The sequence below is a fragment of the Coturnix japonica genome, chromosome 2 (genome assembly GCF_001577835.2).
Source record: "Coturnix japonica isolate 7356 chromosome 2, Coturnix japonica 2.1, whole genome shotgun sequence".
NCBI lineage: Eukaryota > Metazoa > Chordata > Aves > Galliformes > Phasianidae > Coturnix > Coturnix japonica.
Window position 1 is genome coordinate 69770814 of NC_029517.1, and position 26514 is coordinate 69797327.

The 26514-nt window shown below is 39.1% G+C and overlaps 2 long non-coding RNA genes across 2 annotated transcripts in view; one reads left to right on the forward strand and one right to left on the reverse strand.

Moving 5' to 3' along the window:
• Positions 1 to 14819: 14819 nt before the first annotated feature.
• LOC107309730 lies at positions 14820 to 15980 on the forward strand. The gene is made up of 2 exons (XR_001553306.2): positions 14820 to 15295; positions 15540 to 15980. It is a non-coding gene; the product is annotated as an uncharacterized LOC107309730 (long non-coding RNA).
• Positions 15981 to 18993: 3013 nt separating this feature from the next.
• Positions 18994 to 26514, reverse strand: part of LOC107309728 — a 48459-nt gene continuing 40938 nt past the window's right edge. Inside the window, exon 4 of the long non-coding RNA XR_004306130.1 lies at positions 18994 to 19310. This is a non-coding gene — a long non-coding RNA (uncharacterized LOC107309728). The remainder of the gene's footprint in view (positions 19311 to 26514) is intronic.

The following is a 26514-nucleotide window of genomic DNA, read 5'->3' on the forward strand; positions in this document are numbered from 1 at the left end:
TTTTTTTTTTTTTTTTTTTTTTGTAATACATTACTCATTAGCTGTGACAGCTGTACTGTGCCCTCCCTTCTGCAGTACCTCAGTGGTATGGAATAAGCATAGAGAGATGGGATGAGTGGTGAGACCAACCAAGAGAGTGAAGAGGATGGGGTCTCTTCCTGACCCAAGCCAAGAGAAGAGTCATAGCTATGGCAGACATGTGTACATGTCCATGCTGCCCCATCAGATCACTCTTGGCTATCCCCTGCTCATTGCCTCTTGTGTGTCCATCTGAGGAGCTGCCAAGCCCTGCAGCCCCTGGGCCAACAAACCTGTACATTGGTTGGGCTGCTCTGGTGCTCAGCAGCAAAGCTGGCACTCCCTGGTACCTTGCCTCCACCACATCCCACCTGTCACCCTCAGCCACCCCAGTATGCTGAGGCAGCTCCAGGTGAAAGGAAGGGGCAGGAGGCAGAAAAGCAAACACTGCAGCAAGCAGCCGCCTCTCAGTGGTTACTGTGGAGCCAGTCCTTATCTTTGGACCTTATCTTTGGAACTTGATTTGCAAATTACCAGCTAGTCACTGCCTTAGATGTGCAGGACAGGATCACTGCCATACTTTGTCACAGGCCTTGAGGGAGCACACATTGTTGTGCTCTAGGATTCTTTGAGGAAAATCTCAGTTAATTAATTAATCATTATTATTTTTTCTGTCAGACTATAAAGTCCTGCTGATCATTACGGATTTTTTTGTACATTCTAGTGCTGGTTGCACCAACCTCATAGCAGCAGGCCTCCCACATCTATCTTTCTGGCCAGCATCCTTTTTTTCATGCAATACCTACTTTTACAAGGTAAATATAGTTTTCTCTCTGATATTTCTGCTCCTCCCACTATGGTTGCAGCCTTATTCTAATGACTTCAGAAAGTTCATCCATACCCTTAGTTTATTCAGGGAATGTTAGTGGTAAAGTATAGGTTAAGAATATAAAGGATGTGCCAGGCTCAGTTTGGATAGCTCACGTTTGTCACTCATGGTGATAGAAATCATTTCAGGACTTATATTAATGGTGCTTTTCAGTCCGCTCCCTTTTGTTCAAGACATCCTTTTCCCTCGTTCCACTGGTAATGAGGTTTCCTCCCTTGCTTTCCAATGATAACATGGTGCCCATCGTCAGTGTGATGGCTTACTTCCCAAAGACAACATAAGACATCTTGTAATGAAGGGAGGGCTGCTTCTACCTTGGAGGACTGCCAGCATTGGTCTTCTGAACAGCATGTTGTTTTTCTCCACCATTAGAATTCAATCTTTAGACTGCTTTCTTCTTTCAAAGAGAACCTATTTCTGCCTTGAAAATTATCACCAAACTAGAACTAGTGGGGAGATTTTCAGACAGGTGCATAGATATGGCCACTGCTAGTTGCCTATCTGAAACTGCAGTCCTGTACATACCATGTGCCTGTACTAATGCAGGCACTGCTTCTGTGTTCTCCACACAAAGCTTATTCACAGTGTGCTTGCTCTGTGGGAGGTAGTCTCAAATGTGAGTTGTCTGGAATGCCAGCTATGTGGAGCCTTCATGGAGATCCCAGAGGGGACAGAATGCTCCTGAGGTTTAATCTGCTGATAGAGCAGTGGAGGCCTCTCTCTTCTCACTGTGGGTGGATTTATTTTGTCTTCTGGGTTCCACTAGAGCATGAGAAAACCAGATCTAGCAAGAAGAATGGAATGGGAGAAGTGTAGGGTAAGGAAAAAGGGTGATCAGGAGACTAAGAAGAGACTGGAGCAAATGGTCAATGCACAAAGCCTCCAAACTGAGATCTAGATACTGAACTGAGTGAAGGAATGAACAAAGTGATCACAGGTAGTGTAAGTGGTAAACATCTGTCTAAAGCTTAAAGCCCTCCTGTGCTAGCACTGCCCACCTCTAAGCATCTGACTTTCCAGTGCAGGACTGAATTGGATTGAAAGTGCTTTGGCTAGAGATCATCACTAAAAGTAAAGGTATAAAATCGCAAAGGGAATGGGTGTGCTTAATGGATAATGTTAAACCATTGTAAAGGCTTAGTGCATTCAAAAGAAGCAGTTACTTCCTTTGCTTCTTTAATGAAGGAGTGCAGGCAGTTATACTACAAGAAAAATACCCTTTGAAGGTCCTTTGTCTTTTCAGAAGTTTTCACACAAGTAGGAGCAAGAGTTTGGAGAATTAGATCATGAAAGAAACTATTGCTTTACATATTGGTTTGTTGTGGGAAGAACTAAATATGTCATGTAGATAAGAAAGGACCATTTGATAAAATCAGAACTCACAAGACAGTGTCCTATAGAGGCACTAGAGGAATACTAACCTCAACATACTCATTACTCTGAGAGATGGAGCTTTACTGTCAAAGTGTTGGAGGCCTGGCTTCAAAGCCAAGGCCTGAAGAAGGGCGTGTAATACGGGGAAGCAAAGAACTGTGCAGGAGGGCTGAACACCAAGAGTTAAATGTTGTAAAAGGAGTATTTTTAATGTCAAAGTCCTTTTTTAGGTTTCACTCTGTTTATACATGACTAATTTGCAGCACTGATTTTACCTTGTGATACGCAGATAGCTCCAAAACAGGCATAAAAGCATATGAAGTTATTTAAAGAGAATGTATATACATTACATAGGAAAAAAATAACTGTGGTATAGAAAATGTTATTTGAATGCTTATGTAAAGCTGACATCTGGTGTCATCACTGAGACAAGATGTTAGAGAGTGAAAAGGAAGACAGTGATGTTACTAATGCTACTGACTAGCAAGAATAATCAGCAGGAATTCATCCTTTTCACATCATCAAAGTCAAACACGTGGTTAAAGCCAGAAAAGAGTATTTGTGTCAGAGAAGAACACAAGGGGACATTGATTTTCTTTAGTATTTCCTATGTTGAGTTTTTTGCCTTTTATTTTCTTAGAAAGAGGTTGGCTTGTTTTGCATAGAGGCTGAAATTGCCTGTAATTTCCATTGGCAGCATATTTTGCATTTGGAGTACAATTAGTAATATTTTCCCAGTGACATACCTGAGAACACAAAAACTCGAAGAAATTAACTTCTGGGATGCATCATGATAGGTAAATGGAACTGGTGTTCAGAATTCAGTTACACATAGCATTGCCCTGCGGCCCTTATGAGAAAAACCTAGCATTCTGTGATACATGTACAGACAGTATAATGCTATCAGAAGACATTCCACAAGTGTGCGAGGTAGGTGGAACTCACCCTGAGCTGAGGATATCTTTTAAATTAACTGCTGGTTCTGAGCCATTATATACGACTCGCTAAAGGATGCCTTCAGCTCTAAGTGTCCTGCTGAGTAATCATAGAGGAGGGAGTAGCATTGTTGAGGACAGGAGGTTAAGAAGTAACCAGGGAAGAAGCCAAACTAAACAAAGGTTCAGATCTGTTGCTGAAAATAGTATAACTTACTATTTTCCTATGCCAGTGGCTGACTCATCACTTTTTTTTCCTCTAAAACCACAGTGAATCATTCCCAAAAATGGAAGTGTAACCCTCTGTTTTCTACACTTCTATCCTTCCCCTCATCTGGGGAGAACCTGCTTTTTTTTCATGCTGCATTTCTCATGACACATTTGGCTGGAGGGTTTCATCAGAACTTTTCTGCTGGGGGCTATATATTTTATCTTGCATTTTGTGGTAGATAACAGACCTATATGCTACTTAGATTAGACTAGGCAAATTTTGCCACGGATTTCTTTAGGCACAGATAAAATGCCTTAGTCTCCCCCTCATGTCTGCACTTGAAGCAAAATTGTAAAATGTCATAATGTTAATGAGAATGCTGAATGATTTCTATGCTTTCCTTTACTCCTCAACTGGCCACTTGTGTACAGCAATGAGAAGCACTAATATTAAAGGTGGAATTTAGAGCGGAGCAGAGGCCAACCTAATAAATCTGCTGTTAGCTCGGGCTCTGCAATGATGTTTCTGTACCCTGGGGGAGGAAGAGGAGCAGCTGAGTGTTGGGCCTGAGAGACAGAAAAGGGAGGCATAGAGACAGGATCTTGGTTACTGGGGGCTGGAGGAAAAAAAGCTTCTGAGGGAGCACTGGGGGCAAGAGGATGTGCAAACTGCTCTGTCTGGAGGTGGCTGGGCTGCAGTGAGAGACTGAGTAGTTTGAAAGTTAAAGTATCTGTATACTTAAAAGTAAAAACAGAGACTGTATTTACATAAATTATGATGGATAAAGAAAGGGTTTGCTACTTAGAACTTTTCCTCAGAATTTCCTTTAGAAGGTTGCCTGCATTTCAAAGCCTTTTTCAGAGAGACAAAGCAATCAATTATTCTTCTTCATCTAGTATAGCAGAGATTTTCTTCTGACCAAGCTCTAGCCCTTCTTCAAGCAAGGGGCAGGACCAGGTTGGGAGGTCTCTGCAAACATGATTCCATGATTGCGCACAGAGAGTGAAGTCTCTGCTCTGTTCACACCAATGGGGAAATTACCTGCTCTAGCAGGGGAGTTAGACTTGATGATCTTTTGAGGTCCCTGCCAAGCCTTGCAATTCTCTGATTTCCCTGTTATCAGTGAAGCTGGAATCTTAACCTGAAAGGGAACTGATTTCAGAAAGTCATGTCCAATAGAGGAAAAGCAATTTATATGTAAAGGTCTCTATAAATTCCAAGTTTGAATTTGGTGGATGTAATCTGCTATAGTTTGTTTGCCAAGTTAGAGCTGTTTGACCCCTGTAAAACAGATGGATGATGTACATACCTGCTTCCCACTAAGCAGAAGTTCTTACCCATACAGCGCTGCCCTAGTTTCAGCTGAGACAGAGTTAAATTTCTTCCTGTTGTGATGGTGTGTTTTGGCCTCAGGAGAAAAACAATGTTGATAGCACACCAGTGTGTCTAGTTGTTGCTGAGCAGTGCTGTACAGAGCGAAGGATGTTTTTCAGTTTCTTGTACTGTCCTGACAGTGGTGGGTACTGGAGGTCATGAGAAGCTGTGAGGGGACAGAACAAGGAAAGCTGACTTAAACTGACCACAGAGATATTCTGTGCCACCTGACATCATGCAAAACCTTAAAAAATAGTGTGGGGAATTGGCCATGGGAATAGCTGCTACTTGTGGACTGGCTGGGGATCAGTAAGTGGTTGGTGAGCATTGTGCATCATGTGTGTTGCAAACATGTAGGTATATAATAATTATAGCTACTATTATTTTTCCCTTTCTCTTCTGACTTCTTAAATAATTATTTATCTCAGCCCATGAATTTTCCAGTTCTTTATTCCTTCCCAGTTCTCTCCTCCATCCTACTTGATGGGGTGAGTGAACAAATGGCTGTGTGCTGCTGAGCTGCTGCTGGGTTAAACCACAGTAAGCACTTATCTAGAGACTGGTTGATAACTCACCACTAGAGCCAAAGATTTGAGTTGTCATTGTGACATGCTGGCCTCTCCACTTGTCCATTTTCCTTCCTACTATGTGAAAGAGTAAAAAAATGCTTTAAGGAGATAGATAATCAACATTACATACTTCACTCGCCTCCAGGGCATTCAGGTGAGCAGGTCGGAACTAGCTGTGTCTGTTCTACCCACAAAGAGAGAGGCTTATTCTTAAGAGTTGCATGTCTGGTACTGTTATATGAGTATCAAATCCACACAAGTGTGAAAGAAAAAGGCTGCTGGAAGAGATCAGTCATTCTTCAGAAGGGCCACTGGCTTGGACTGAAAACCCTATCAAAGTCAGAACATATAAATCTGTAGAAGTGAAAAGTTATAGAGCGGCTCTGAAACTATAATGAATTGGAGACTTTGTGGATGCCAAAATCTCTGAAAAGTCACTTGCAAGCACTAAATTTTAGTATTCCTCTCTCACGCAGTGGTTGGTTTTTTTGTGCCTTCAGAAAGAAGGTCGTGATTTGTAATGATTCACGTTACAAAGCAGAAGTTATTTAATGCCAGTTGTTTCTCCTCAATCACATTCAGAAGAGACTTTGTAGAGGGAGGACTAGCAAATCTCTTGAAAGCAGATCTGAACAGCTGTACCTCATCACTGTGAAAGATTAGGAAGGGATGAAGCCTCGGGCCAAAGTAAATACAAAGTGGAATCTTTAGGGGTTGTGATGAAACTAAAAGTAGCGAAGAAGTAAAGCAGTCAAATATATTCAAATCACCAATTGAACCAAATATTTGCATTTCCTAAATCTGATTGTGTTAAGTCAGACCATCATCTGTTTGGGACAAATAAGATCTTACACAAGTGAAATTACTTATAGTAGATATTATTCTTTAATGTGTGGAGTGGAGCTATTACAATCAAGTCCTATTGTTTGTTATATCCCTGTTTTAGTTAGTGGTTTTTTTTGTTGTTGTTGTTTGTTTTGCCCGTTTAGACTTGGAGTTTTCTGGAGAATAATGTCCTTTAAAATGTATAAAGTACAATTGATAGTGATTCCTCATAGTCATATGTCACTTATACTAAAGAATTTAAATGTCAAAAGGAAACATTATGATCTTCATAGGACTATTCCTCTTTGTATGGTTTGCACTGAATTTAGAGAAAGAGCATACATTCCCATGAAATAGTTTGAACCCAAATTAACATTTCATCTGGCCAGCTCTACTCTAAAGACGCTTAGCAAACTCAAGTCACTGGAATAAGCAGAACTGTGGTTCTGATATTTCCTACTGTGTATGTATATCGCATATATATATTATATATAAATATATACATATATATATTTAATCAAAAATAAAAATTAGCTGCATGTTACATCAGTTGGTGTTTATGCATTCTATTCCATTTGGGAAGAAAGACTGTACCATGGGAAATATCTCTTCAGCTGAGATGGCCATGGGTTTGCCTAGAGTCTGAGGCTTTCAGCGCCAAAGCTCAAGTACTGGGAGTAGCTTTCCTTCATCACCTTGGCTGGGTAGACATACCTGGAACATCCCAGGTAGCACTGTGCCCAGCTGCTAGACCAGCTAGAGTCAGCACAGACCACCTTTCATTAGTTAGCCTTTAAGAAGGTGGCAAGGGCAGCCCTGGTACAATGGCTCAAGGGGCTGAATACCACAAGAGGTGGAGCTCCATTAGTTTTCCCCAGTGGATGTGGACTAAAACAGCCTGAGGATCTTCGCTTTCTGCAGCTGCAGAAGCAGCAGCAGCACACTGTGAGAATTAGCAGTGCTCTGGCAAAAGCTTATGACTCTAGTGATGCTAGCAAGACAGCCAGTCCCCATCCCCATGTCCTCCTGTCCCCATCCCCACATCTGCAAGTCCTCATCCCCTCAACCCCATGTCCTGTCTTGTTTTGGGAAAGATGCAAATTTTAGAATTGTTGATTTTCTCAGACTACCAGAAGCAGGTGAATTTGAGCAGTTATTTAATCAAAAACTTAACCGCTGACAATAACAAGACAGCATTATTATTATTATTATTTTTCTCAATAATGTTGTAATAAACACCTGGGTTTAGAATATACTTTTGTATTGTTACATACGTGTTGTTATATGCACTTTCCAGTACAGTTCTTTGTTGCTCAACAACATTTCTGCAAGTATTTATTTACCAACATTTTTACGCTGTTGCTGCATTCCTCCTAGGGGAGAGATGAACTTATTTGCTGAGGACTATGTATTTTGTGTCCCACTGAGCTGTAGTACCTATAGTTATTTCTAGCCTCCTTGTACTTGTACATCCTCTTGTCAGACATGTGTGCTTGAGTTATGATTGTCTTGCTGCATTCCAGCTATTATGAAGCTGCTCTTGACTGATTCTCCAAGAACTGCCATTGAATCTCTCCTGATCTTACGTTTCATTTTTCAAACCCCATGGGAAGACAAAGTGTGTTGTTTTTACTATTCATACTTGATCACAGTGCTTAGGAACAATGCATGTCAGCTCGAGGCTTAAAGTGCTAAATAACATTACATAATAAACACTTAGCTATTTTGTCCAAACAAGCTCCTTCACCAAAATGTTGAAAAATTTATTGTACCACTGGGACAGTTGTGCTGTATTCAGTTTTACTCTTCTCTCTTCTTTCATTTGTGCTTTAGGAAAGAAAAACAATATAATCATTTTATCGCTCAAATATTTGTTCTGGAGCCTGGAGAAATTGTTATGCATAATGTAAACGATATCATTAAAAAAGAGAAAGCAATCTTGCAGACAGTGTTACATTAACCCTTCAGCAACATCTATCAGTCCTTTGCCTGCTGATAAACAATGCCAATTAACATCAGCAAGATAGTTAACTACAGCTCCAGGCAGTATTTTCATCCATTCTATTGCTAGTTGAAGGCTTTCTTCTCTTCACCTCTTTACAGACTGGTGGTGCCAAATTTAACATGTACAAACTGTGGAATTTGAAATTCAGTGAGAAAAGAAAGAAACTACATGTAGTTTCTTCTTACTAAAACATTTGATGAATAACTATAATAGTGAAGTGTCTTCAGTTTTCTAACAGCTTTTTTTCCCCAGTTAACTTGCCTATTTCAGGATGCTTTTTAAAGATTCCTTGTCTTCCATATGGTAAATTATTCTTTCTTAATATCTCATACTTAAAGCAAGGACTCTCTGGAGATGGACCTAACTGGTGGTACAAAACCTGGGTAATTAATTATGCTGTTTGCCAAAGAACAGGGAACAAAGGAAATAAGAACATTACTTCTGGAGATGCAGCAGGCACTTTATTAAATGATTGTATCAGCTGGAAAGTAGTTATTAACTTTATTTTAAACTACAATTTAGTAGTTTAATGCTTTTACCTCAGTGAGAAACAAATATTTAGGAAGATTGCAGCTCATGTGTTCTTGTGATTTTAACAGGGATGTGTTAGCTTCATAGAATTACCCATGCCGATCTTGTTTGCATTGCTTTTGATGCTTTTACTACCTGCAAGTCTGGAGTTGACTCTTATCTCTCCTCTGTCTGATACAACAACTAATTTCGGAGTGAGGAAGAGAACATGCACCAGGTGGGCTGTGTTTCTAGTAAGTGATTTCCTTGAGCACATTAAAAAGAACCTTGCCAACAAAATTTCACTGTAGCATTTTGAGTCCAGCTGGCATTGTATCGGAGGCTGTCGAGGGAAGGAGAGAACAGTGAACGCTGAGCCATGTTCATCTGTGGTGTCACTCAGCCAAATTTACCTGTAGGCGTATTGGACTCTCCACTTGCTCTAGAAAGTGTTTTAGTCTGGGATTCTGTGAAATAGACAGGTAGTTTATGTGCACAGTTTCAGTTGTGATTTGCACATTCATTTTTTTTTCCCATCTGAATGTAGTCCTGAAAGCACTACCAAACATATATTTCAGTTCTCTGATTCAACTGCTGGGGTGTATAAACACCCAGAATGCGAACATGCTGGTGAGTCTGGAAAAATTTCTAAGCCTTCATTTCCCCGCTTTCCAAGTAAGAGATAGTTTAAAGCAATATTAGGAAGACTGCAATATGGGGCTGTGCTTTGGCAGTAGGCCTGATTTCATGGACTATACATCAAGAATGCCTCATCCACATACTGCAGAATGCTGACACAGTATGAGCTCACACTAGCACTTCAAATCTGTTCCAAAATTTTGAGAGGTTGCTATTTCAACTGCTTGCCTTGCAGTCACATCAAGTTGTTATCTGTCCTGCTGCAAGCACAAACTCCATGTGCTCTGGCCAATCTAGTGAAAATGTGATCTTGGTCCCATTCCTGAGCTAAATTACATTAGTGTTGCTGAATCAAATTTGTCACGCTGTATAGTACCGTTGCAAGTGTTCCTCTCCCTTCTCCCAGATAAACAAAAAAGTGCAAGGCTGGAGATATTTTTCCTTAGTACTTTTTCAAAAATGGCTGAACTGTTTTGGCTGAACCGCTCACATAAATTCAGTTACATGAAACATAGAAAAGTTCACCAATGTTACATGTATAGCTTGAAATGTGACAGGTGATTCTAACAGCTCCATGTCTCACATAACTCAGTCTGACAGAATATATATATTTTACAGGTATCCATGATTAGCAGGTAGGTGACAAGGCACTTGCTCTAAAATTCGGTGTTGAGTAAATTGTGTCATATATGTAACCTTAATTTCTACAAATTAAGTGTGACTATTTGGTGGAAGAAACTAATCTGTTTCTCTAGGCTTTTAGACACTTTTTTGGTCTTCACTGAAGAAATCATATACTTAAGATGCATACCATACAATAACTGGAGCACAGTGCTATAGCCAGCCTCCTGGCAACCTCTGAGAAACAAGCTGTCCCTCTGCCTACTCAGTAGGGTAATGCAGAAAATGTTGCCAGAATGCAGGTGCCTACCTCAAATCATTGCTAGAGGCACTTCAGCAGTAAGCCCTATTTGTGCAGTAAAAAAATGTGAGGAAAATGTTGGTGAACTTTAAAGGCAAGAAGCACTGACTCCCCTAGGAAAAGCAGAAAGATCAGGGAAGATAATCAGAATCTCAGAGCTTCAGGAGGACAAACAGGTGTTGTCTCAGCTATGTTGCCTCCCACTTTGCATTGTAGTGTGAAGGATACATTTTCTTTGACATTCAGGACTTCTGCTTCAGGATTTTTTATTTTTCTATTAATTGAAGGTTGAGTCTTAATGCATGAGCTAAAAAGCCATCTGTATGCTTTTTTCTTTTTTGCTTTCTCATTTTTAATGTTACTGTCCCAGTGTTACTGATTCTCTGCAGTCCATGGTTGTATGAAAAGGCTGGACAAGAAAGTAAAGAACTGGTAATCCCCTCTGGGGAAAGGAAGAGGCAGTCAGTCACCTCAAGGTCATACAAAGTACAATGGGCCTATGCAGAGGTGCACGTTGAACTGATTTGTTTCATTAATCAGAACTCATACTGTGTTTGCAAAGAATAATTGACATTAGCAGAGCTGTGTTACTTGCAAATGCAATATTAACCTTTCTGTTTAATTGTGCTGAGATTTAAACTCAGAAAATAAGCCTTTGCTTATCCAGTAACAACAGTGCCTCTTTTGTTAACAGAGCAAACTTTTTGCAGTGTTATACTGGAAAAGTTTTGATTTTTAGCAGTGAAATAACTACCAAGTTCTTGTAACTGTGATCTGGTGGTGGATAATATCATACACTGAAATGGATCTACATTGTGAGGACCTCGGTGTGCACACTAAGCAGGGGGAACTGGAAAGAAAACGTCAAATATTATCACAATATTTTCCCAAGAAAATGTGCATTTGTGAGGAGAATAGGGAAGATAAATTAGAAGAAAGAGTGTTCAGGATAGGGAATCTGTAGTTTTCCATAGGAAAGGCATTAAACCTCTTTGAAAATGGAAAGCAGAGAGAAAACAACAACAGCAACAACAACAAAACAGTTGAAGGCTTATGTATTTAAAGGAAGTTATGGATGATTAGATTTTTCTCTGAGATAAATGCAGAAGTCTTTGGTTGTGAACTGGTATTTGCATGTTGTATCTGCTACTTATCCTGCAGGTTTCTTACTACCATTGCAGTCCCCATGTATCTGTATTCATGAGTGTGCAGGCTCTTAGATGAGCTTTGTGCTTTGTTTGCTCATTGTTTAGTGTAATGCACTTTGACCAGTGAAGCATCCATAAATACTGCTGCAAACCGTATGTCTATAATATCCTAGACTACTTTTTCATCTTCCTGATGCTGAGTATTACTTGTCCTCTGGGAAAATCCCACTGAAATCAATGGATCTACAAAGGTGTTGCTCAGTTCAGGTAAGATGGCAAAAACATCTCCAGAATTTCATTATTAATTAAAGGCATCTTGTACAGGAGAAGCATCCAGCTTATGACCTGTGTGATTATTCTAGAATACCAGGGTGATTAATACCTCCAGCCCTGATAGCTTACTTTCCATAATCTGACTAAATGAAAAATCTGACTTCAGTGAAAGTGAACAGCTGCCTCCAACCTCCATCACCCTTCCAGGAATTTCTTCCTTCACTGCTTAAGGGATGTTCAGCCAGCCATGCTGGGGTGAAGTGAGCCTGGGAAAGGTTCAGGCTGGAAGGAGACAATGTTCCCCATGTAGATCTTGAGCAGCTTCAAAGATGATGGCTAAAAGAAAGAGCATGGATTGTTTATGGCAGTCTTTTCCCTTCTTCTTGGGCATCTTCTAAGTAAGGAGCTGTCTACCCTGCCATTTATGAATGCATGTGCTTGACTGGACTTTCTGACTAAGGCTGATGACCTGGTGGGCATCAGGAAGAACATAGCATGCAGGTGCAAGGGTTTCATCATGGGACAAGGGGAGGGCTGTGCCATTGCCTTTTCCATATTCTCAGTGGAATTAAGGGGCCTGTCTAATATTAAGCAGCTTGGTACTACCATCCTACAGAAATAGTTATTTTGACATAGTTCTTAGCCTCAGGAATAAGGTTGATGAGAGATTGTTCTACTAGGACAGTTGGTCTCAAATGATGAGATAGCAGTGACCCTTCTGCAAAGCACTGTAAAAACAGACACAGTCACATTCTGACACACGTGTCTATCTTCTTAGTCAAAGAGTTCCACAACAAAGGAAGCATTCCACCTCCCACCTGTTTTTTTCTTTTCATTTCTTCTGTCTCTTTGCCTCTTTTCAGCTGCCCATCTCGCTGTAATCCTCCAATTATGAATTTTCATGAATAAATGCACTCTTTGCAAAAGGTTGGTTTGACTGCTCACTGATCCAGATGATTTTCAGTATGCTTTATAGCTAAAAATTCTTTACTACTTGATACTTGTTTCTTCCTTTCTCTAGAGACTGTATGAGCTAGGAAAAGCAACACACTTTCTTCCTATTTGTAGAAGTTGTTTTGTCCTGACCGAAGACATTTGCACTGAAAATGCTAATAATATCAATTCTTCAAATACTGCAAATGTTTTTACTGAAAGCTAAACCAACATCTCCTCTGTTTGCTGTGTTAGGTCAGGGTACCACCAGTAATGTCAATGGAGCTTTGGCATTTTTCCAGTATTAGCTGTCTGTTAATTTCAGGAATCATTCTCAGTACCTCTGTATTATTGACCTCTGAAGCTATTGATTTCTGTAGCTGGAATACTCTCAAGTCACTGAAGGAAAAAATAGGATTGCTCATATATATATATATATATTATTCATTTGCAAGCTGCATTACGTTTAATTTATTTCTTTATTTACTGCAGGAAAATATCGTAAACAGTACATGTTCATTAGTAGCATCTTGTTTATTATTTTATATCCAGGTACTTCTTAAAAGTAAGAATCAAGATCTTTTTTTCAAAGATGGAAAACTGAAGCACAGATTTATGGCAGATCTCAGTAAGGTTTTACAGAACCTCCTGAACTTCATTCTCCATCAGATTGATGCATTCCTCATGTCTGGGGGGGGGGGGGGGGGGGATAGGGTGATTGGGGCATCTGGAAAAGCTTGTGTAAAAGAGCCATGCATTCACCCTCCCTCCCACCTGACCTTAAATGGAAGAGGACATCCTTCTAGGCTGTACTGATTAGGAAGAAGTGTGCCTTTTTATTTGAAACATAGGAGTTCTTTCTTGCAAAACTTCAGCTGTTCTTGTGTTCTTGTCTTTTATTTTCCTACTTATTTGTAATTATATCTAGCCAGTGACTGATGTTTCTCATGGTTGGAAAGTACTATTAAAGGCACCTGCACATCATACATAGTACAGAATAATTTCTGTCGTTCTTTGCGTGTTATGGAATGTTGATGCAGCAGTGATTTGGCACAAGAGTAGCAAATAGCATTGATTTCACTGCCCTTCTCATTTGCACTGTGCCCGCCTCACACTGTGCTAAAAAAGGCCTGAAATGAAGTAAAATTTGTTTTCTAGCTTCATTGCCTCCTGTCACAGCCTAAGGAGATCTAGTGTTGATATATATTTTTATTTGTTTTTAGAACAAGAGAACTCATGAGATTCTGTATGCTTGAGACACCATATAAAGGGGGAAAAGGTGCATTTTGTGACTGTGGATTTCTTTGGGGTTATTTAGGTCTTGTTTGTTTGTTTTGAGGGATTTTGGTGAGATTTTGTTTTGTTTTTTGTAGTTTGTTTTCCTAAGTTTCTTAATTATGTGGTTTGGTGGAGCAGCTTCAATGGCTGTGGTTTCAGAAGCCTGAGAAAAATAGGAAGCTGCTGATTTTGCAGACATGTGTTTGTGTACCTGCAGGATGAAGGGCAGTATTATTTCTCAAAGTATTCCCATCAGCTGAAAAATGAAGTTTGTCCATTTTAATCCTTAAAAGAAATGTTTACTGCTGCCAAACAAAACTGTAAATTTTATTTTGTCTAACCCAAATGAAAGATTCAGTCTTCCAGACATGAGACATTATGCTTTCTAATTCTCCTCTAAGCCTTGAAGGTTCTTGCAACTACTTTAATTCCTCCCTCTGGAGCTTGTTATGCACCAGTTGAGTTGATTGTTACAAACTGTTATTTCCAGATCCCAGTCTTTTTTCTTTTCTTTTTTCTTTTTTTTTCTTTTTTCATATTCTATTCACCTTCTCCTTTATTAGCAAAAGGCAGATGAGGTAATCTTGCATTTGCCACATATATCTGGAACACTGATTTTTTTTATTTTTTTTTTTCCCATATACTTTATCACGAGGTGCTTCTTGCAGGTTCAGATGGAGAGAACTGTGTCAACTGTAGATGTGCCAGCTTCCCTGCTAAATATTTGGCAGAGGAATGTGTAAAATCCTATTAATGAACAGTGAAAACCTAGACCTAGAAGCAAATTCCTGTAGTGACTAGATTTTATATTTTCACCTCATCCCACTGCTTTTATCTCATCCATGAAGTCTGAGTTCCTAAGGGAAATTCATTTACTGAAGAAGAATTTCATTGTAGTGAATGTGATTTTTTTTTTTTTTTTTTTTTTTTTTTAAGATTTCCTGCCTTACAATAGTCTTGATTTAAAACAGCGTTCTTGCTCATTCGATATTGTCAAGCATTGAATGTGTAATTTGGAAATAAGAAAAATAATTCAGGAGTTAGTGTCTACAACTCAGGTCTGTGCATCTGCCCTGGTTGGTGCAGTTCTGTCCTTCCAGTTCATTGACTTTTTACTACAGAGACAGAACAAATGCCCCATTGTCTAAAAGGTGAATAATATTTGTTTTCAGCCATCATGATGATATTTTTGCAGACATTCATACAGATGCACATAACTTAAACTTTTCTTCCTATTAATCTCTTCCCAGTGTCTCTGGCAACTTTTTTGCTTCTCTTTCAGTGCTCTGAATTAACATCAAAATTTCTGACTTCCAGGTGTCATCCCACTCCTTATTGTTGGCAATAAAGGCTTATGTTTGAAAATGCTCCTTACAAAAGATCAACATGAAGGTATTTTCTTTTTTCCAGCAGAATAAAACTTATTTCTATCCCATCTGACAACTCTGTCACTTTTTCAAAAACTCTGCATAGATCTGAGTGAAAAGATGAGAACTGTATACAAGGTGTACCTTTCAAACTTCCAACAAAATGAGGCTTTAAAGTTAGTCCCAGAAGCCTGAGTTATAAAAAATGATTTGCTGCTGAAGTGACTGGAGGTCTGCAGAGAAAAACTTTGTTCTTGTGTTCCAACCAGATTTTCAGACAGATTAAAAGAGATTCCCTCGAGTAACATGCCACGCATAACGGCACATTCAACAGATCAGTGGATGCCCTTGATACCACAAATGAAGAAACATTCACTTTGCTGTACATGCTCAGGTATTTGCAGAATTGAATTCAGCCCAGTTCATCTTCATCTGTGAACTGCATTTCTGTCTATATTGTGTACAAGGTGGGTCATGCAAGAGTAGCAACAGTGAGCCTCTGGCACTGGTGAGGCGACTCAACCAGCACTTGTGAGTTACACTACTTTTTAAAGTCTTGTTTTGGTTTGTCTTACTTTGGTTTAAAATAAGCTTTTTTCTGAAAGGAATGGGTGAATATGAAATAGAGTATAATAAGTATTTGGCCTCTTTGGCCAGAGTCAACTGTCATTTTTGTTACTTCTGGCCAGCACAAAAAAAAAAAAAAAAAAGAGCTAAGCAAGGACATATTTATAAACACAAAGAAAAATGAGTGGCAGCAAGGTTGACTAGTAGCTTGCTACCTGTATGGCAACAAGAATGAACACTTGTAAAGGTAATGCTTTTATGAAGATGAACCAGTGTTGTGTATTTTTGTTTTGCTTTAGTTTTGCTAATAAAACCTAAACAGCTAAAGAAATCTTAACTATGTGACTATAAAAAAAAAAAAAAAAAAAAAAGACCTACTCCAAATGAAAGTTTCCCCCACTTCTAAAATCAAGTTTGGGTAGGAGCTGCTATTTTTAGATTTAAAGATTTTAAAAATAATTATGGCTTCTGTTTTAAAAATATCTTACATTGGTGTCATGCTCTAATTTTTAAGGATTGTCTATTCTGCACTATAAGGGCCAAGTATATGAAGCAAGAATATGCTATAATCTCTCCAGGTTTGAATCAACCCTTAGAAATATACAGCATTGCCAAAATCTAACATGTTTAGGCCAGTTGCATTACACTGGCTATTGCTAGGATACCAGTTTTTTTGGATTCCTGGTACCCAAAAGGATTATTCACTCTTGGCTTCCCTACATAATGTACAAATAAAAGGGAACTATAAATCATACCTTGGAAAACTCAGGCTTTAATGCCTTAAACTTGCCAAGTCTGTCTTACTAAGAAGCAGCTGTTTCATACACTGAAGTAAATAACAAAAAGTTTTTCAACATAAAGGTAGGGCATGCAGGAGAAAGAAGAGGAACTGACAAGAGAAGTGATTCCCATACATGTAGATGTAGAGGGGCAGTTAATTCCCTGCTGTATGGCAAGAATATTTATTATTTTCTTCAACAGGCTGTGTTTAAGGTATGTTAGACCATCCTGATAAGGAGAAGCAGGCTAGTGGGACTTTCCTGGGTTATGAAGTACTGCAGTCCAAGTGACAACCACTACATGTGTTACCATCAGTGTTTACTGTTTCAGGGCACCAGAGTATACTGCTTTGCATTTGTTTTGATGCAAAATATGCTTTTAGGCACTCACAGAAGAATCAGTCATGAGTGCAGATATAACAAATGTTTTGTGCCTGACAGCTTTTCTCTGCCTGACTATGGCTGCTCTGGTGCCAGATTGAGTGTGGCCACCTCTTTCCCCAGGGCCCTTCTCAGTACAGTCAGCAGCAGTGACATGAGTGTGTTGTCAAAGTGTTGGCGGGTCAGTTAGCAGCTGGGGGACTGTAACCCAGCTAGACCATGGAGGTGGGCACAGAGTGCTGCCCCAAGCTGACCAAACCTCACAGCTTGGCATGTGGTTCCATTTACAAGAGTGCTTCAGAAGCACCCCTCTACTTCAGAAGGGCACTTGTTGGAGAGGGGGATTCCCCCAGGGACAAACCTTGGTGGCCACTTGAGAATGTAATACTCTCTACTGAACGTACAAATGGATCATAACTGTTCCTGAAAGGACAAAGGGATGTTTTATCTTCTGGGGAAGGTGGATGGCAGAAGCAGTGTTCTCTGATGCTGTAACAGCCTGTTATGTCAGCTGTGGAGGTGCTCAGACTGCTGGATCAATAAGTAGTTGGAAAATACATAGCTGTTTCAAAGACAGAGACTTGCAAATAAACTGTTTCTACTGTTTTAAAGTCAAACTGTCTTTGAATCTGCTGTTTTCTTCGTGCAGTTGTTTGTTTCCAAGGATACTTCTTACAAGACATGTCAACTGGAGAGAGTTACATTAGCAAAATGGGAAATCCATACAGTTAGCTGTGCTGTGGTTGACTGGTTTTTATTCTTGGCTTACAGTGTAGTGGTATTCAAACTGTCAGCCACATCTATGTTGGATGTAAACGAATGTGAGTCCAGACTGGCATGTGAAATTCAATTAAATCACCACATCAACTTCTGTATTTGCGTTCAGAGGACTGAGTCTTAAAATAAGTGTTAATGCAATGAATTATACACAATGACAGAATTTCTGGGGTCAGCTTCCTGGTGGAAGGTAATCAACAAAGATACAAATGCAATGAAGTCTTGTTTTGAAATGCAGTGCAGGTGCAATATCTAGCAGAAAAATAAGTTAATCAATGAACTAATTTGATAGTTCAAATTCTGAGTGCAGGCTACTCACTGGGCATATATAATGTAGTTTGAAAGATAGTGTAAATTATTAATAACATAACTAGATTGAATGTCTCTATCCATTCACTCATCCTGCGAGTGGGGTCCTTACTCCTAAATATTTCACGATAGTTATAACAACTAACCCATTTTCTTCCTTTCCAGCCTGTAGGAGAAATTACTTCATTCACTTGTGACAATTTTATTTTCATAAATATATGTGTTCAAGTGTATCTAAGCTGGAGAAATGCACACCAGTCAGTGCTACAGATGAATTGGTTGCTTCTTGGTGGAATCCACATCTCTTAGAGATAACACAAGGCAAGACCACATTCTGTGTAGGCTCTGTCTGCTTCGCATTTTCTGCCTGTTGATGAGCTGTTTACTGTATAGATGCTGTGACAGATCATGGTCGCAATGTTGTTCGAACGAGTCTGGCACAAAATATCATTGTGGAACCTCTGACTCCATTACAGAGATGGAAAGTAGAAGGAAGTCAAGGTAGGTGGAAGATGTTGTCCCAGTTATATAGTCTGATATAATGAATGCAGGTAAAACAGCTTTCCTACTTCTTTTGTCATGACAAGTCCTGTTTGTGACTGTCAGTTCTTGGGTCAGGCTTGTCTCTTTAGGTTCATTAGTTGATCCACAAAAGCCTGTAAAATATTTTGTTAGCCCAAGACTGCCTGAGTTATTAAGATACCTTTTTTGACAAGATAGGAGTCAGGAGCAGCTAACCTTGTGCCTTCTGAAGTTCGTTGTGAAGAAGGGTGGCAGTACAGTAATAAAGCTCAAGAGTTTACAGATGAATAAAATGAGTCATTGTCTGACTGGTAGGCCAAAAATCCATAACTTGAAGAAGTTCTTGAAATGAAGAGAGAATGTGATCCTCTTTTCTTTCTGTCTTATATTTTTTCTTTGTTCTGTTCTTCTGAACAACCAGTGCTACCTACTTCAGTAGTTTTATACTTGGAAAACAATTCTGTGTCCTTACAGTTATCTTCATAAATATTGTCTCTGATTGATTGTCTTCTTTGCTTATATTTACTTTTATTCCTTGCAACACTGGGATTGTCATTCACATGCTGTCCTCCAAACCTGAGTTTGATGCTCTCCATCTCTTCTTTCTGCAGTTTTCTTGTATTTCATTATTGGTAAACTACTCACAAAACAAATTTTTCTGACTTCTTTGATACTTTGGAGTCTAACATGACAGAAATATACCTGCTGAAGGTTAGAAAAAAATCAAACGAACAAGTCAAAGTTTCTGCTAAGACAAGGAGAATACAGAGAAAAGTGATCCTGATGGTTCAATCTACATAGGCTAAAACACTGAATCCTTTGGCTATATCTAAAAACAACTGACCCTTCTTTCATAATCACTAACTTTTACATAGTAATCTATTTTTCCATACTCACACTACATGATCTGGACCTTTCACATTTACAGTCTTCAGGAAAATGTAAGTTCAGTTTTAACAAGCTTCTCAGCTTCTTACATCATCATATGGGAAACAGTATTTGTCATAATATACCAGGAATCTGTAAAGATAAATTGGTTGTATTTCATCACGATTTGATTAAGATAGATTAATCGTGTTGGCTTTTGTCAGGTAAACACTGTACAAAGTTCTGCTTTGGCTCTTGCGATGTTTTTAGCCAGTCAGTTTTGATATTGCTTTCTTTCCGTGAATAAAATCATTTGTGCCTCTTTAGGTGCACAGGTCATTTTGCACATTGGGTGTAGCTCCTAAAATGAGCCAGAGAGGAGGGGACATAGGCATGGGGGAACAGCTTCAGGAACTGTTAGGGAACCACTCCCAGCCTGTTAAAAAATTATTTCCATGTGAGCTAATACTATTCCTAAAGCTCTTAGTGGAAACAGAGTTCAATATTATCTAGCTACATCTGGAAAGGCTCTTTTTGTCAGAATTTAATTTTTATAACATGGCTATTCTAGAAACAAAGTGAAAGCTCGGGTTAGCTTTCCATCTAGCTCCCTGAATGCTTCTATAGTTTTCATAGAGATATGTTTCTTTTCAGCTATGCCAATATTTGGATTATAAGAACAAACCAAACTTTTAGATACAGTTGTGCATGCCTTGCATTTTTAATGAGTTTTCTGAATAACTATCATGAGTATGTTATCTGCATGAACAGTTTATGTTTATGTATGTATATTACACTAAATGTGTTTTATGGAAAACATCAGAGTACTGAATGCATATACGCTTCATATAAAACCTTTTGTTGCTTATGACTTCACATCAATACAGCTTGAACTAGCCCTCAAGAGTTTATGATTACCTGATGGACAGTACAGAGGCCTTTGTTATTAACAAAGTGTATGTATGTGTCTGTGTATACATATGCACAGAGAGAGCTCAGCACAAGTAGTGATTACACTGAGGAGCTGAAAACAATCAAATTTCACTGAAATTATTGTTTGAAAATTTTCCATTCTAAAACTTGTTCTTGTATTAGAAAGTCTGAAAAGATCAAAAGGGTAGGTGGAAAAAAATGTGCGTGGTTGTTTGATCGCTTAATTATTATTCTTGTTTTAGTTTTTTATTTTTGTTATCATTTGTTTTTGCTTGTTGGCAACATCCATGATTTTTGAAATATCAGAAAAACTACAGTCTGTCTTTTCTGCTTTGTTTTTTGTTGTTGTTGTTGTATTCCTGAAGGATCTTCTGAATTTATGAGTGATATCTACAGTGAGTATAGTTACCCTTTTTCAGTCTGCTTAAAACAGGTACCTGTTTCTATAAGTGCCTTCTTGCAATCTCCTGTGACATGCTCAGTTGTCCCCCTATAGGTTTCCACATACTGTGGAATTTTCCAGTGCAGATAGGGCTGTTGTTTTGAATGTAAAATAGTCTGGGGAAAAACACACCCCATTTTCAGTGGCTTTTCTCCATGATGAATAAATTCACAGAGGAGAGCATGCTTGTGCTTTTCCATTCCTGTTCTAAAGCATTAAATACCACCTTCAGTGCCAACAGTCAAAAGCCCCATGTTTTGGATAGGTGTATAAGTTCTAGAAATCACAATTTAGAAATGCTTTCTGCTATAGGCTGATATAGTTTCCCATTTCTGTTGTGTGAATGCTGGCTATGTTTTGTTTTAATTTAATGTCTCTAGTAAGTGAATCTCCCTGAATATAGTTTATGTGCAAAACAGCTCATTTACATATTTGGTACTGTTGGATTAGGTAACTAACAAGCCTTCTGGTTTCAGAAACATTTAGATGTCTCTATGTAGAAGTAATAGAGCAAATATAACCTCAAGTAGAAATGAGACTCATTGCTTCATTTAGGTATTAGGCTAAAGTACTGGATGACTGACTTCTAAAATGTGGCAAAGCCACCAATTCATCTCAAATTGTGCTCTTCTCTGATTCTATCTGAAGTCAGTTTCAACTTTCAGATAAAATAATTGACCTATGGGCTGCCAAACACAGGTGGAAATACATTTTTGGTAGGTGTATTCTTTCTGGGCACCTCAGTAAATCCTCCAGTGTTAGTGAACTGCTTTTAATTGAGCACTGGGTTAGGAAAAGTAGAACTGGGTTTGGAAAGCTGAGAGAAGAGAGAAACATATTTCAAGTATTTATATTCTTTTGCTCGGTATGCATGATTTGTAGAAATCTGTAGGAAAATTATAGCAGCGTATTGTCCATTCCCTCCTCCCTTCTCCCCAAAATTAGAGCAGAAGATGGGATTCTGCTAACCAGTAAATGCCTGGAATTCTGTAGTTTCCTCTGATGCTCTGCTCTGGCCTACACAGGACTGTTATGCAGCTGAAGACACTGGCACACGCAAGAGGTGAAAGGATTTGTCATGAACTTGGTGAACATTCAGTCAAGATCATTCTGCAAGTATTAACTGGTATTTTCATTGGTCTTCTGAAAAGGTTTCACTGGTGGGAGTCTTAACAATAGCAACAAAATAGTCCAGTCTATCAAGAACGCGGGGGGGGGGGGGGGGGGGAGTGTGGCGGTGGGGCTGGGGAGGGGAAAGCATAATATGAGACAAAGGAGCCCATAATAGGGCCTATATGCTGTGATCCACGATCACGTCTTGCAAGCAGCTCAGGCTGCCCAGGGCCCCACCCAGCCTGGCCTTGAGCATCTTCAGGGAAGGGGCATCTACAGCTACCCTGGGCAACCTCTTCAGCACCTCACCACCCTCTGAGTAAAGAATTTAATGTTAACAGTTGAATCCCTTCAGTTTATAAGTTCCCCTCAAGTACTGGAAGGAACCTATGCAGTGATATTCAGTGGAGAAAACACAATGGGTCCTAACAGAAATGAAAATATGAAAAAGACCCTTTAAGAACATCAACAAAAAAATAGTATCATGCATGTACCAAGACACATTTTGTTACAGCTCTACCAATATCTCCTTTGTTAAGATTAGAGGCTAATTTGCATATACAGATAATGTAGTCATGTAAACAAGCTTTTACAATATCCATTGTAATCCATGACCATTTATTAATCTTTTACCTAAAGTGCCTGTGGAGCGGTGCTTATTCAAGCTTCAAGGCTATTTTTCCTCTAACGGTTTGGCATGGATCTTAAAGGGGAGAGGTAACATCAAAAAAGCAGCATGTTAAAAATGCAAATATCCAGGGAAAATAGCAACATATGAATCTCTATGACAGCATACTGTCATAGTGGAACTGAATTAGCTCCATCTGTGCAGGCAGTTCAGTGGAATGTAGGAGAAATAGTGGGGACAGGAAATCTTCAGGCTGGTGATGGCAGATTCAACACATCTGATGTTCCTGTTGATGTCAGTATTTTTCAGCCTGAGGGAAAATACAGCCTGATGCAAACTGCATTCACTGTGAGGCACTCAAATGGGAAGCGTTTTTATGATTAGTCTATTTCATGGAATGAAAGGAGAAGAATTGATGTGATATGCTGGGGTATATATTGTTAATTGCTCATCATAACTATTCTTTTCTTCAGCAAGATCTCTCTTTTCCCTTTCCTCCTCACCCTATGAGGTGATCTTGTCAATATGGAAAGAGCAAACATGTAATGAAAAATTGCTGTTGCCATGGCATAGAGAGTGTTCTGGTCTTACATTGAAATAATTTCTTAGTCCTCATTTGCATTCCCTGACCCTCTAAACAGCTATATTAATTGTTTGGATTCAAACAATTGAAAATTCTTTATTACAAAGAAGAAATTAAAAGTAATGAGCTTAACACAGCTCTAGTTCAAAAAGACCTTTCCTGGCAGCTAAAGGGAAATGCATATTTCTATGCTGTTAACATCCCAAAGTAGCCTAAAACATACCAGGGAAAGATTAAACTGAAGATGATGGAAAGAGAACTAATATTTTCTTTTCACAGTGAACAATGTGAATTTTCATCTGTATGTGTTGTTGGCATGCCATACAAAGATAGTGTTCTGAAAACTACTATGCAGGTTAAAACCTAAATTAAACTCTTTAACATGAATTTTTTTTGAATCTGTTGAATTCCCCTGATTATTTGACTGAAATGTTTGCACCAGGCTTGTTCTTGTTCCATCTTCCGTGTTTGAACTAGAGATAATTTTCCCCCCATTTTTAAAATTTTTCTTTTAATTCCTTGTTTTTGTGGGTGGATGTCTCGATGGACTGATAGTAACTAGGATGAACTTAACACAAGAAGAGGTATATGGTACCTACACCTTCTTTGGTGGTTCTGTCAGCACACCCTCTTGCCATTGTTCAGCGGTCTTCACTGTTCCCATCTTGGATGTCTGCAAATTGTACTGCAGCTCACCAGATGATTTCATGGCACATAGGATGGTGCAATCTGTCACACAACCACCAAGAGCTTCAGCCAGCTTTCATGCCCCAGGTTAAAAAAAAAACCCAAACCGTGAAAATTTAGTTCCTAACTCCACCTGCCCCTTTAAATATCTTGAGCCAAACTTCAGGGCATTACAGCTCAAAAATACGAATTTGGGTTTCAGTTTTATTTCTCTTGTTAGAGATTTTAGCTCAGAGTACTAGAAAAAAGCAGACCTTTCTGAGATACTCAAATTTAAAGCTAAAGCTGTTGGAGGGTCTCTGAGATAACTTGCGTGTTTTCTTTGGTGTCCTCTCTAGCTGCTCTTCAATAAGCTGGTAATTTTTTGTTTTCCCTCTTTCCTTCCCTTCCCAGAATATTCATTTCACTGTATATTTGACCCTAGATTATTTTCACACCTGTGATTAAAGTTTACCTCTAGGAATCCAAATACCATCTTGGGCACCGAGTACTTCCAGGCACTGTTAAACTTTAAGACAGTCATGTCTGTGCTCTGTGGTTTGGAGCAGTCTCAAGTGACAACACTGACCATAGTTTGGTGATTTCACTCCTGTGTGGGTGAACATACAAACCCTAATTTTGGGAACGCAGCTCATTTTGTCCAGGAGGTATTTCATCCTTAGCTTGTGACACACCACATAGTGTCCATGTTAATGTAGAAGTCCTAACAGTTTTCAAACTTGTGGAGTTATATGCCTCTGAGTCAATCTCATTAAAAAAGTAGCTTCAAGGAAAGGTGCTACTGTTATTGCTCTCTTATCAATATACAGGATGTTGTTCCCATCTGTCACCTTCTGCCCCAGAACTGGCAGTGAGCTATGCTCGTTACTGTGTGATTACATTTTGTTAGGTGGGTGGCCCATAGCTGCATCTCCAATGCACTATTAAACCTTGGAATTGAAGTGCAGCTGGGATAAAAAGCTTAGCCTGTTCAAAGGCCAAGTGTGCTTATTAGCAAAGCAGTGATGGACCAGGAATAGTTTCTGTTTTTCTGACGTCCCATTAAGATTTCTCAGTTTGCCACCTAAGATGGTAGGCCAGCTGATAAACAGACATCTTTTAATCAGCTACTTAAGAAATGGTTTCATGGTACAAGGTATGGTCTCTTTCCCAGCACTGGATGTCTGTTCAGGAAGGTCTGTCTGCATACTTGAAATAATATTATTTTTCTTGCCCACAGCGGTCTTGAAAGCTGAGGTGGTTTGCCTGATGGTTTGGATGTTTGCTTTTTTTCCAGCCTGCTGCACCTCATTTAGGGCAGAAGGGGAGGGAAAAGATTTGGATGAAAGTCTTTTCATCTCTAATGTTTGATATAAAGCATAGCTTTGTTATTCTAACCTTCTGCATCCATCCTCAGGGTGGCAAAAGAATGGAAAATAACTGAAGAGAAGTATTTAATGAGCTTATTTGTTGCATCCTGTCCATCTCTGAACTTCAAAATTGTATTCTGTATTCCTCTAGCCTCCAAAAATATACTACTCCTTCTGCTTCGTATTCCCTAGTGACTGAGTCACTACAGATTGATGATTTAATTTCTAGTGATTGATGTGGTAAAAATAAAATATCCCACCACCTGCCCAGAGACACCAAGATTTATTTCCATACAGAACATATCCCAAGCTTTTAAATCTCCTTGTAAATGAAATTGTAACTTCTTGGGAACCCCACTACACAATGATAGCTGATGCTTGTGCCATTTTGGCACTCTGATTTGGTATGATGCTGTGTGACCACCATCATTCATTTAGAAAAAGTGTTTTGACTTCTTACAGCTTTAAAGCAAAGGTAGTTTAAGAAAAAATTTATCTGGGTCTCATGTCTTACTGCCAGAATGTTTTGTGAACTCTCAGGATGATTAAAGAAGAATGTTCTAAATGTCTTAATTTTATAAAAATAATGTTCTCTGAAGATGCTTGTATTTAAGTGCTGAATTACACATAGTGTCCTAGGCAATGTCCAAGGGCTACCCAGTAAGGGTTGTATAGACTGGACTTCAGTAAGGATCTGTTTAATGGAAAGATGTTTCTGGATATAACTAATAAGTGCAGTTATAACTACTAAGTGTGTACATGTAAATGTAAGATATGACCTTTATAGACATATGCCAAAGAAAGCACAAGATTGGATTGTTGGTTCTGGTTAGAAAAATGAGCCTTCCCTGAAGAATCAATTCCTTGGTGAAAGAAGTGTTTTGGTAGAATGCATTTTAAGTGGGATTATTGCTGACCTTTGTTACATTGATGAAAACCTCCCAGGAATTACGTTACACTGTTCATGAGTAGGGACATCCAGGCTGTGTCCAAGAGTTAAACTAACTTCTGATTTCTCAGAGTTGTTTTCTGTGAGCCCTTATTGGCTACCTATCCAAAACCAGATTTACCTTTGAGTTCTGCCTCCAAATTCTTCCTACCTTTTGCCAAACATGTAAACAAAACTATTTTAGCCAGGTAAATACAAACCTTTCATAACATCAAAAGAGCAGATTGTTATGAGTGTTCAACCCTCGTCTTAGTCCTTTTTTTCTGTTTGTCAGTGAAACAAACAAAACCACGTCAATCTCAAATGCTCCAGGGAATGGAGAAAGAGTGGAAGGCTGGTGCTTCTTTTTCTGGATCAG